This window comes from Chelonoidis abingdonii, chromosome 7 (genome assembly GCF_003597395.2).
Source record: "Chelonoidis abingdonii isolate Lonesome George chromosome 7, CheloAbing_2.0, whole genome shotgun sequence".
NCBI classification, from domain to species: domain Eukaryota; kingdom Metazoa; phylum Chordata; order Testudines; family Testudinidae; genus Chelonoidis; species Chelonoidis abingdonii.
In genome coordinates this window covers 52,833,188-52,845,907 of record NC_133775.1, presented here as the reverse complement: position 1 = coordinate 52,845,907, position 12,720 = coordinate 52,833,188, and positions in this window count along the sequence as shown.

Genomic DNA, 12,720 nt, shown 5'->3' with positions numbered 1-12,720 from the left:
TTTAGACCTGTTGGATTTTTCTCTAGTTGGGCTCCAGGGATTGGGTCTGCCAACTCACCAGGAATTGGTGGAGGAGAAGCACAGGGGGAAGAGAAAATCTCTTTGGGTTAGAGTTACAAAGCTTGCATTTGCAGGGACTCTGAGTGAGGGTGAGAAACCTGATCTCTCTGGTTTGCATTTCAAGGAATTGAAATAGGGTGATCATCCCGGGCCATCCAGGGAGGGGAAGCCTGGGAGGAAGTAAAGAGGAGACAAGGGGAGGGGGCTTATTTCCCTTTGTGGTGAGACTCAGGGCATCTGAGTCTTGGGGTCCCCCAGGGAAGGTTTTGGGGGAGACCAGAGTGCGCCAGACACTGGAATTCTTGCTGGTGGCAGCGCTATCAGATCTAAGCTGGTAATTAAGCTTAGAGGAATTTATGCTAGTACCTCATATTTGAACTCTAAGGTTCAGATTGAGAAATTATACTATAACAGTGTGTGTACATAAACAATCCTTTTTTAAAAAAGGAAGGAAAATTTCCAAATTCACATATTTACAGCTTAACCTGAAATCATTAAAAGAAACAGAACAAAGACTTTCTTCTACCACATTCTAATATGGCAAAGTGCAAATTAACAAGAAAAACATAGTTCTCTCATTTCATCAGTGTGGGGTGGTAGCAATTTCCGAATTCACAATGAGTATTTTCCCTTCAGTTTGAAATGACTGTGACTATCATTTTGACTAGCAAAAGTACCTATACCGGTGATAAAGACTGAGGCATTTTTATACCAAGTTGTCACCGGGAACTTCTATTCAACTCTCACCTGTCAGTGTTGCTCATGTCAAGGTTTATCTGTTGCTTGGGAATACAACTGAGATTTCTTCCTACTGCCAGCTCTGTGTGCAAAGTTGTCCTTATTCAAGTAAAGGCCCCAGGTGAGTAAGGACTGCAGAGTTTGACTCTGAAGGAATTAGTAAGGATGGCTACATCTGCTCATAGAAATGAAGTTTTGATTTGCATGTTCCCTAGCATTCCATTGCTAATGTTATCACTTACTACCCACAGCCAAGGTCTGTGCCCCATTGTGCTGAGTGCTATACATGCACACACACACACACAAAATGAAAAAATGTGCCTAACCAGAAGAGTTTACAATCTAGATAGGCAAAATTGAAAGAAAATGTTTGAGAATGGCACTAGTATCCCCATTTTACAGAAAAGAAACTGAACACAGAGTTTGTGACTCACTCAAGGTTAGATTGGGAATCTGTGGCTTGACTTATGATTTGAACTCAGATCTTCTGAGGCCCAGTTCAGTGCTTTAACGACAAGACCAAGCTTCCTGTCTGTGAATGATTTTGAATGTTTTTGCTTTAGTCCTGCAATTGTGGACATAACCTCCCTGGTGAGTATCCCTTTGTTACTTGACACAGTTTCCTACTTGGAGATTTCTATGCTAAATTTTATTCCTTTACTATTTTTATTATTATATAGGGACACTCTGATATATTCCTAGGAACTTTTCTCTTGCTTCCATTGGCACATCAATAGACATTGTGTTGATTTACTGCAGACATTCCCAGCTGATTCTGTTAAATCAGAGAAGGCCCATTGTCCATTTGTTGCTGCATTGTATTGTTAGATATTATTTGTGTATAGGTGTAGAACATATGTAGGACATTTGGAAACTAATGTTGAATTGATGGGCTCATTTATTATTGAAGTTAAATGAATGACTCAACTAATCCTCACAGCAAACTGCCTTTGAGTAGCTGAGCAGAATTAAACAATAGATATTCTGCCTATTTAAATATTTCACAGTTCTTAATCCTTTCCTTCCACTTTGGCTCAATCTGCTTTTCTCATTAGCTTTGGATTTCAGCCACTTTCTTTCCATTGTCCCTAAGCAGACTGATTTTTTTCCCCTCTTTTTACTCATATACTTAATATTTTTAGATCAATTTCTATGGAGTCTAAACACAAAGAAGGGTTGTAATAATCCTTGTAACCTCAATGTGAAAACCACACAAATGAAAAGAAATTAGAATATTGAATAGTAAAGATCAGTCATGTGGATCAGAAAAGATAATTTTGTGCAGAGTTGTTTTGTAGCTAATGCAGTAAATATTTGTCATTCTAAAGGGCTGATCTATGCCCTCAGCTTCTTCAGAATCCCAAGGGCATCACAGAAGATCCAGGAGCATGCCACCAAGAGCAAAATTTGGCCTTGTATGTCTTTCAAATATTTAAGGGTCTGTCTAACCCATTTTAAGAGCTCTGTTTGACATCTCACTTCCCTGGTGTAAATCAATGATGCAAATGTTTTCAGTTTTTTTTTGCTTTTCTGGCAGTTTTAAAAAATAACAATTGTTTTGGGTTAGTCCAAACATGAATTTTTGGGGGGGAGTCAAAAAGTTAAATGATGAATAAAAGCAATAAGTTAAATTAAAATAAATGAAACATTTCCTTCAACTTGAAGCAAAATGTTCTGTTTAGTTTTCAATCTTTTTTACATTTTTGCATTTTTAACAATTGAATTTAAATAGATTCTAAACAGTCATTTGAACCTGAATCTAAATGTTTAATCTTGAAAATGTAGAAACAAAATGTTTCAAGTGTTTTGTTCATTTGTTTGGTTTTTTTGCAGGGGAAAAAAGTCTGAGACTAACAATCTAGCAAAACTGACAAATTTGTGGAATGCTTTCTTGTAGCCAAATCTGCACTTTTGTTTTTTTTGTCCAGTTGTAGAAGTAAACCCAGTGAAATCAGAGACTGAACAATGTGAGAGGAGAATCATGCCACATTTACAGTGATTACATTATATATGTTTGCATTCCAAAGGTGATATTACACCAATGCCCATGTGGGGCCAGACCATAGGCATGCTAGCCTAGTGAGAGCTGATTCAGACAATGAGTCAGGCTCATTGTGCCTCCAACACAAAACCTCCAAGGAGTTCAGCCACAGTACCACCTTAAAGAACTGGGATCCAGAACTGCAGCTCAATGTGGTAGTGATGGAGTAGTTCTACAGGCCTTCCCATTTACTCTCTTCCTGTTCCTTTTGGAGAGGTTGGAGCAACCAGGGATATGCCTTGATGCTGGTCCTTTCCTTTTCTGAGTTCAAGGACCACAACTGTACTCTGCATTTTTGTGGAGTGGGGGTGGCTTCTTGTTCTGTATCATCCTCAATCCTACTTGTGTACTCAGGAAAAGACTAGTCAACATCTAGCCCTGTATATTAGTTTCCAAATGGCAGGCTGAGTACTAATGTACTATATCAAAGTAACTGATTCCCATATGTTGTACATTCATTGTACAGTAACATGTCGGCCCTGTGAAATAGACAGAGAGATCTCTATTTTAAACAGGTAAGACTGGATTTTGCACATTCCGTTAAATGTAGAAACTAAACATTAATTACCAGTTTGATTTTAATATTTTAAAGTGTATAAACTAAAACAACACAACAGGTTGATTATGAGGCAATGGAGATGCTATAATTAAAGAAACAATTTAATACATAAAAATGTTTCTATTCTTATTTTATCTAAAAATTATCCTGACTTGAAGTCTGCAAAGCTCTTATTGAGCGATGTTATTTTCACTGTAATACTAAACTGAATTAGATGGCTTCTTTTTGTAGTAAAATTTGGTTTAATTTTGTGATGGTCTGTTGGTTGGTTGGGCACCAAACTGTAAACAGTCTAAATGTAGAGGCATCGTGCAGCTGGATCACTGATTGCATTGCCTTTGCATGTGGTTAAAGTTAACAATTAGAAGTTATCAGCATGCACAGGTAAAAAATATGCAATATTGTAGCTGTGTAAGTCCTAGGATATTGGAGAGACAAGGAGGATGAGGTAATATCTTTTATTGGACCAACTTCTGTTGGTGAAAGTAATAAGCTTTCTGGCTACACCAAGCTCTTCTTCAGGTTTGGGAAAGGTGCTAAGGGCATGGCTATACTTGCACGTTAGATTACATTAAAGCAGCCCCGGGCGCTCTAACTCATGATGTGTCCACTCTGGCAAGGCATGTAGAGCGCTCTGACTCCATGGCTAGAGCACTCCTGGTAATCCACCTCAGTGAGTGGAATAACATTTGATGCACCACTGCTGGAGTGCTGTGGCACCAGTGTGGATACCCTGGTCTGTTAATGTGCTCTGATCGGCCTCCAGAAGTGTCCCACAATGCCTGTTCTAGCCACTTTTGGTCATCACTTTGAATTCTACTGTCCTGCCCTCAGGTAACCAACTGTCAGACCCACCTTTTAAATTATCTGGGAATTTTGAAAATCCCCTTCCTGTTTGCTCAGCCAGGCATGGAGTGCTGTCAGCGAATCTTTCCAGGTGACCATCCCTCCACATGCCAGGCAATCCCCAATATGGAGCAATGGCGAGGTGCTGGACTTCATCAGTGTTTGGGGGGAGAAAGCTGTCCAGTCCCAGCTGCATTCCAACCATAGGAATTACAGTATCGTAGCTAGTGGAGTGCAAGGGAAGCAGCTGCTTCCCTTCAGCACATTTTCAAAAAAGCTGTGCCTTAGACCGGGTTACCATGGCACCAGGGGCGGAGCCCATGCTCCGCTCTGAAGGTTGACCTGCTCAGCTTCCTCCAACCTGCTTCATACCCCAGCAGGAGGGAGACAGCTGATTGTGCGGCAGGGAGGGGAGGGGAAGAACTGAGCTCCAGCAAGCTGGGCTCCTGCAGGCAGGCTTTGCAGGCTTCCCCTAGTGTGCTGCATAAACCCCTCCTTCTGGGAGACAGCTAATCACTGAGGCAGTGAGGGGATGGGAGGGGGAAAGAACTGAGCAAGCTGGGTTTCTGCAGAGGAGGAGAGGCTAGAGCCTTGGGGAAGAAGGGGGTCAGCTGAGGTATGTCCCTATAGGGAACAGGGGCACCCACCCACCAGTCAACTGTTTATGGGGCCCATGGGGGCCCATCAGCTGTTCGGCCAGGGCGGGGGCAGTAGGGTAGCTAGCTAGGGAATTGTAAGTGCTCGCAGTTTAGCTGGTTTTTGGCCTCCAGCCAATCAGTGAGGGGAACTGCTCCTGGAGCAAGGGGCTGAGCACCAGAGCGGCGGTTTGCCTTGTGGGCTTTGCAGTAGGCATTCCTCGGCTGCTTCACTTTAACCCTGCACTGCAGTGCATTGCAGTCATGGCCTCTTTCTATCATGTACCTTGATATCTGCAAGTGCAGCCAAGCCCTAAGAGTGTGACAGTTAAATACAAGATTAAACAGAGAGTTTAGCTTAAGTAGTTAGCACATAATCTAAGGGACCATTCGAGGTGAAGTGACCTAGTTACACCCCTGTAGTTATAGGACAAAAGGAGTTTTGGGGTTACAGATTGCTATAATAAGCCATAAATCCAGTGTCTCTGTTCAATCCATGATTTTTAGTGTCTAGCAGAGTTATAAATATAAGCTCCCAGGCTTGTCTTTTGAAAATGTTGTGCAGGTTTCCTTTGAGGATAAGAACTGGTAGGTCAGAGTGATTGTTTTGTGAAAACTATTCACCCATACGTGATAAGGTGTTTTTGTCTTTTATCATCTTCCTGGGTGAGTTCATTCGAGAATGCACTGATTGTCTGTCTGGTTTCACCGATGTGGTGGTTGTTGTGTACCTCATCCAGTGCACTAAATGCCCCATCTTGTGATAGGCATGTGTAGGACTTATAAATCTTGAAAGGTGTGTTGTGGGAGGTGTTGATCATTGTAGCAGTGGAGGTATGTCTGCAGGGTCTGGTGCTGCTTTTGAGTTGGTGTATCTTGGTTTGTGGTGAGCTTGGTTCTGATGATGAGCTTGGAGAGGTTGAATACCAGAAGAGTGTTTTCAAGAAAATATCTTTAAGGATGGTGTCCCCACTGAGTATGGGCTGTAGTTATTTGATGATACCCATATGGGTTCCAGTGTGGTATGGTGACACCTAAGGGCGTGTGGTCAAAGCGGGGGTTATTTCTGTATTGAAGGAAGTTCTCTCAGGGTATTTGGGTGGTCTGTTCCATGTTCAACTTCTAAGGTGGAATGTCCTTGTTTTGTGAAGGTAGATTTCAGTGTGTTAAGGTGTATTCCAGGACATTCTTCTTGGAGCATATTCTTTAGTATCTGAGTGCCTGGCTGTACATACCAGATTTCATGGTGTGTTGGGGGTGGCTACTGGATCTGTGAAGGTAGGTGTGGTGATCTGTGGGTTTCTTGTATATAGTTGTCTGTAGGATTCCATTGTTGAAGCTGATTGTGGTATCCATGAAGTTGATGCTAGTGTGGGAGTGTTCCAGAGAGTTTAATGGGCAGGTGGTGATGGTTTAAGTTGTGGTGGAAATCTCTGTGGGAGTTTCAGCTGTCTTTCCAGAGGATGAAAATTATAATTGATTTCACTGTACAAGAAACCCATGGATCACCACACTAACCCATCCCTTTACATTCCCTTAGCTAGCCATTTAAACCTCTCCCCATGACAGGTCCATATGTTCTTTGAAAATGTAGTTCTATTCGTATAGAGTCTTGAACAGGATCTGAGTGCTTTCCATAAGTACATTCAGTGACGGGACTAGTATCTATCATGTGTAGTTAGTTCTTTCACCCTCCTCCCAAGGGGCAAATGGGTGGTGATTCTTGATTTGTATATTTCTGTGTTTATATTATCAAAGGCAAGGTCAAAGACGTGCATCTTGCACATAGAACAAAAGATGGTGAAGTCTGTGGTATCTTTTGGCTCCTTTGGGAACACATACCACAGTTTTGGACCTGCCTTTGGGAAAGCTCTGTCACTTGCACAGAATACGATTACTCTTTGGGCAGATAACTCCATTGTGCCTGCCTAGCAAAGTTGTTAAATGTAGTCCACCTACAAGATCATCTGAAGCTCAGAGTTGTGTGCCCAGACTATGAGGTGCCTTGAAAGGATGGACAGAAATCCTGAATATTCTATGGAAATCCAGTGTAGAGAGAAGGCCTTGATGTTTTGCAGGGACCCATGCTGCTCAGGAGCTGCATTGGCCCATTCTGTAGTATTTGATTTCCTTAGGGCTGACCATTCCATTGCCGTGTAGCTATCATTGTCATTGTGCAGCTGGGACGTGACAAAGTCATCTGTTACTGAGGCTAGACCGTCATCTGTCAGGATGAAACCATCTCCTAGCCAGCTGAGATGGTAGAATGCATTACTTACAGATGCCGCTATGTGAGCTTAGTGTCACAGAGGAACACTTCTAAATTGCAGACTGACTTGACTGGTTGTGGCTGTGCATGTTTAATCAAAGGAGTCTGTATGGAGTCTGAAAACTCAATATTGCATCTGGTAAGGACAGGCAGGTAGAGGCAGGGATGAGATGTGGTTTTTGTGGTCATAGCAGATGCCTGTTGGCATCAGGGCTTCAACGGTATATGCCAAACTCTTTCAGTGACCTATGTGACCTTAGGCAAGTCAATTAGGGTATGTCTACACTGCATTGGAAACCTCCGACTCAACTCTAAGCCTGAACCCTCCTACCATCCACACAACACATCAGTCTGAATCGGGTCAACAAGAACTCAAGACCCAGCTTCTAGGACCCACCCCGGGATAGGTCTGAGCTGAGCTCTGGGTCCAAGCCCTTTCATTTTCCAATGTGGACACATCAGAAATCTGGGACCCAAGTCAGAAGGTCTGCATAGTACGTTATGGATGCATTAGCATGGCTGAGAGACTTGGGTCCAGAAATTGTAAACCCAGGTTTACAATGCAGTGTGGACACTAAAATTCAGGCTTTGAAACACTGACTCCACAAACAAGGGTCCTACACAGCCAGGCTTACAATGCAATGTAGAAACCTCAGGGATTATCTACACAGAGACTTAGTGCACGGCAACCCAGAATGTAAATTTACAGTGCTGTAGCTTGCCACATATTAGGTGCTGACTCCATGGGTTCTCCAGGGCTGGAGCAATAATGGGAGGAAAATGGTAGGTGCTGAGCAACCACTGGCACCCTTTATCAGCTCCCCGCTCAGCGCCTCCCACCTGCTGGTGGGCCCCACAGATCAGCACCTGCCAGTGCCTCCCACTGGCCACGAACAGCTGTTTCACAGCATGCAGGAGGCTGGTGAGGGAGGGATGAGGAGCAAGGACGCGGTGTGCTTGGAGGAGGGAGTGGAACTGGGTGGGGAGAGGCAGGGCAGGGGCCGAGCAGGGGCAGGAGGAGGCAGGGAGGTGTGGAGCATAGAGGGAAAGAGTGGAGTGGGGACAGGGCCTTGGTTGGAGCAAGGGTTGAAAACCGCCCCCAGCACTTTGAAAAGCTGGCACCTGTGGGCTACATAGATCCTGTGCACTAAATATTGCATAGCTGAAACAGCAATATGCAACAGTCAAAAAGCACTATAGAACTTGTAGTACACAGTAGCAGGGTCTATACGACTGGCTGGTATGCAGCAGGCTACAGTATCGTAGACTTATACCCTGGCTTGCTGTGCATTAAGTCTCCATGTGGCCAAGTCATTAGGGTCACCCTACATTCAATCTCTTTCCAGATTACAGGAACAGTTTTACCGGAGACAGGCAGACTTTATTTCTTTCTGCTACTTACTTTTTATTTCTCATTTCTCACTTTGATTTCTACTTTTCTCTGTCATCCTACAGGAAGTTTCTACACTTACATAAACAAAGCCAACTTTGCTTGTAGGGAGAACTGCATGCTAATTGAGGGCTCTGCTTGTGTGCTGGCTAAAGGATCCATTCATTTGAGAGTTTCAGCTGACTGATCATAAAATTGCATGTACAAATTCCAACTTGCTTTCAACTGACCAGATATCTGGTGCTGCTGAATGCTAGTTAAAACGGAATGCTCTGTTCATTATTTTTTTAGATATGGAAATCCAATTTGTGCCCAGCCTTTATTAAAAGTCTACTTTCCTGTTGCCCCTTCTGTTCATGTTTGCTACCTTTAACTTGTATGGCCCAATTATTCAGTGATGATAAAAGCATTATATCCGTAGTAAAAGATAGAAACTTTTTCTTCAACAGCACTAATTCCATGTGGGATTTTAACTGAAATTGGAAACATAATGATGAGATGTACTGATGTAGAAAAGGTTGGCTCTGTCTGTATTTGAATGCAATACAAATATGGGTAAGCTAAAATAGCACATTTGAATGGAAGCATAATTTTCTAGATGGTTAATTACACTGAAAAAAAGCAATAACATCCAAACTAGTTGGTTGACACTTGCAAAACAAATAGTTTTTTTCTGTAAAATAATTATTTAAAAAAATAAGCTTTACAATCAGTCATGCAGAACCCTGGGAACACAACCCAGCATATTGCCAGTTCAAAAATGCATCCTTACAGAGGTGACATCTTGCCAGATTGGCAGACCTACTATAGAAGCCTTGATAGCAATCCTGATTCATTATGGCCCTGCAATTTCGAGGATTGAACTGGGCATGGCAGGAGGCGGAGTGTGCACATGGGAGAATGAACTCTTTGTAGCACCATCTTCTGAAAGCAAGCTGGTTTTCCAGATATGAAGGCAGCAAGGCATTTAATATAGCTGGGAGCATTACCTCACTTCTGCTATGTAGTATCACACTCTCCTACATGCTTTACCGCAGTGCATCAAATGCTTTGCTGAAATTTGTGTTCCCCTTCTCCTTCCCCTCCTAATGTTTATTATTTAGGCAAGAGGACATTTGTACACGAGTAGTTTCTTTTTCTTCCTACTATGAAAACCTAATGAAAAGTGAACAGTAAAAAGAAAAGGCAATGAGTTGTAGGCGTTTCATTAATCAAAATTAAGTTTGCTTTTTTTACCTACTAAAACCATGAGGTCAGAAATTGCCAAAAATAATGTTTATAGTTCATGCTGATTCTTAGGTTTGGGGTATTTGTATAGTTAAGAGACAAAAGGCCTAAAGGTAACTAGCCTATCAGAGTCACAACTGAGATTGAAAAATTTCCTTTAAATGTTTTAACAAAGAGATTCAGAATAGACAAGCAATCCTTTGATGCTGTTTGAGCACTGTAGATAGAAATCTAGTTTCAAACCTCAAGGCTGAAGCCAAGATGGGGAAGTTAGACCATAATTAAAGGAGCTGAATGTCTTTCTTGAGTTGCCTGACAGTGGGTTCTCTATACAGCTACAGCCTAACCCCCTGCCTCGGATTCAGAGCCGGAGCTCCAGCTCAAGCCACAATTTCAAAGCACTGTCCACACAGACATTTTTTGAGCACTAGCAGAAGCCCACATCTGTGGATCCAGGCTGGGAGACTTGCTGCCATAGGCTGTGTACATGTATCTTATGACACACTTCCTAGTCTGCGCTGGCTTATGATCCTGGTTCTCAGGTGATGTTCACAGTGTTTGTTTTGTAAAATGCAAAATCCATTACTGATGTTTCTCCTCTCGTTATGGTTTACCAACTTAAGTCTTCCTGGGATGGCATGAGTATCTTCTCATTCCATCATCCTTTATATGTAGCAGTAACACTGAACTGCTACAAAATCCTGGCAAAATGCATCTTTTGTATTACTATGTCCATTTGGTGTTTCCTTCCTTTGCATGTTGTCACTTTCATATGAAGACATCTCTTGCTATTTTTCCACTTCCATTTTTCTCCCTCACACCTCATGCTGCATCACCTCTTCCTGCAAAAAAGCTTATGGGATGGGGCCAAAGGGACAGGAAAATTCCGTAAGGTGAGTTGAACTCAGAATTACCATTGTCTTCTCAAGAAGAGGAGACTTCATGGCAAGGCCTTTCAAGGAGTAAGCACAGGAATACAAATCTGCAGTGGCAGCTTCTACTTCTGGGCCACTCCAGTGGCTCCCCTATACTGGCAACATGGTCCCTCTGAGGATTGCTCTGTACATAAACCAATCACGTTAAGTTGATTTAGCAGGGAAGGCTGATTTTTAGGTGTAATTATGGTCTGTGGTCTGGGTATATATTTAGAATGATTACCTTCAATTTGCAGTAGATTTCCCCACTGATGTTAATAGATGGGTAGGAGACACAAAAATTATGGATAAAATATTGTATTTATTTGTATTGCAGTAGCACCTGGGAGCCCAAGTTACGGAGCAGGTCCCCATTGTATTAAGCAACATATAAACACAGAACAAAAAGCTGGCTTTTATGTAGTATCGAAACTCTTATTGGTTCACTTTCATACTGTCACATTCAGTGTCACCCAATAGGAAAATATGCTCTCTTTTTGGAGTGCTGCTATTGGTACCATTTGTTACCCTTCTTTCTCCATCTTCTTTCTTTTTCCTGTCCTTGTCTTTGCCTGTCGTCCTTTCTTCTCTCTGCATTGGCTTTCCTACAGCAAATCCCATCCCCTGTGGGCTTCGCTCAGGGATGGTTCAGATATTCATGGTGAGTAAGTTCAACCTCTTTTGTTTGTTTCCTGATGTCTGAAAATGCCACATGCATTCGCAGACATTTTCAGAATAGCTCTGCAAGTAAATTTCAGCCTGTGCTGAGTTTGCAGCTGTTCAATCTGACTTTACTATTTATGTGTTTGGTCACCTATATCACTGGATTTTGTTTCTGCTTCCTGATTGAAACTCTTTAACTAGGCGAACTAATGATGAATAGCTAATACTCTTGTTCATGTTTGTTTCCTCAAATGTGTGGGAACAAAATCCAAATCATGCAAATATTTGCCAGATAATAAAGGGTACAAATGCAATCAAACTGCCCAGATACCTGGAATTTGAATGAATATTCACAAGTGTTATTTCTGCAATATTTTAACCAGTCCTATTTATGCTGTTTCATAGCTTTTAAGGCCACACTGGATCATTATGATCAGCTAGTCTGACCTCCTGTGTAACACGGGCAAGAGATGCAAGAGTGCTGGATGAAATCATCAAGATATAGCTAAATGAATTATAGCATATCTTTTAAAAGTTCATCCAGTCTTGTTTTAAAGGCCTCACAAACGTGTTTTTGTACCAATTTATTTCAGTTAGTGAAGGAATTTTCTACTGAAATAGTTAAATTGATGCAATCCTGAGTGTTTACACAGTTGTCCCAGTGCTCAGGTGCCTCATACTGCTCTAGCTTATTCCCCTTCCCTTCTAGGAATAACTTTATACCAGTATAGCATATTTTATACTTCGGACCTTGAGTAAGTCATGTCAACTCTGTTCCACATCTGTAAACTGGGGATAATGATACTTTTGTAAAGAGCTTTGAGATATATTATATTAAATACCATACAAGTATAAGTGCATCCCCATAAGAGTGTGGTTAGGGACGGAGTTGAAGCTGTACTACTTTAGCTGTACCCACATAGTTAAAGTGGTACAATTTTTATGTGTTGACAAGGCCAAAGGCTCCAAGAGATGGAGAATTTCTCACATCCCTAGGAAATCTCTTCCAGCTATATTTAGCCTAACGAGTAAAAATAGTCATATTGTCATTTGTGTATTTTGGTATAAAATGATAAAGAAATTAGATCAATGGCCTCCTGCAATTTCTGTTGGCTTCCCATCTGTCACGCTTTTGTTATAGTTGAATTAGTTAGCTTATATCAGTCAGTAGGGAGCTACTCCATTGAATTACGTTACAGCATGTCATAAACCAGTATTTGATGAATTTAGTGTGCTAATAGAAAGTGATACAAGTAGAACAATAGACAGTGGGACAATGTGAATGTTGTATTTTATTTAAAAAAAAATATAATTATGCCTTCACATTTCTTTCTTTCCTATGTGTTTAGTTCAGAATCTTCAAGTTAATCAAGCAGTG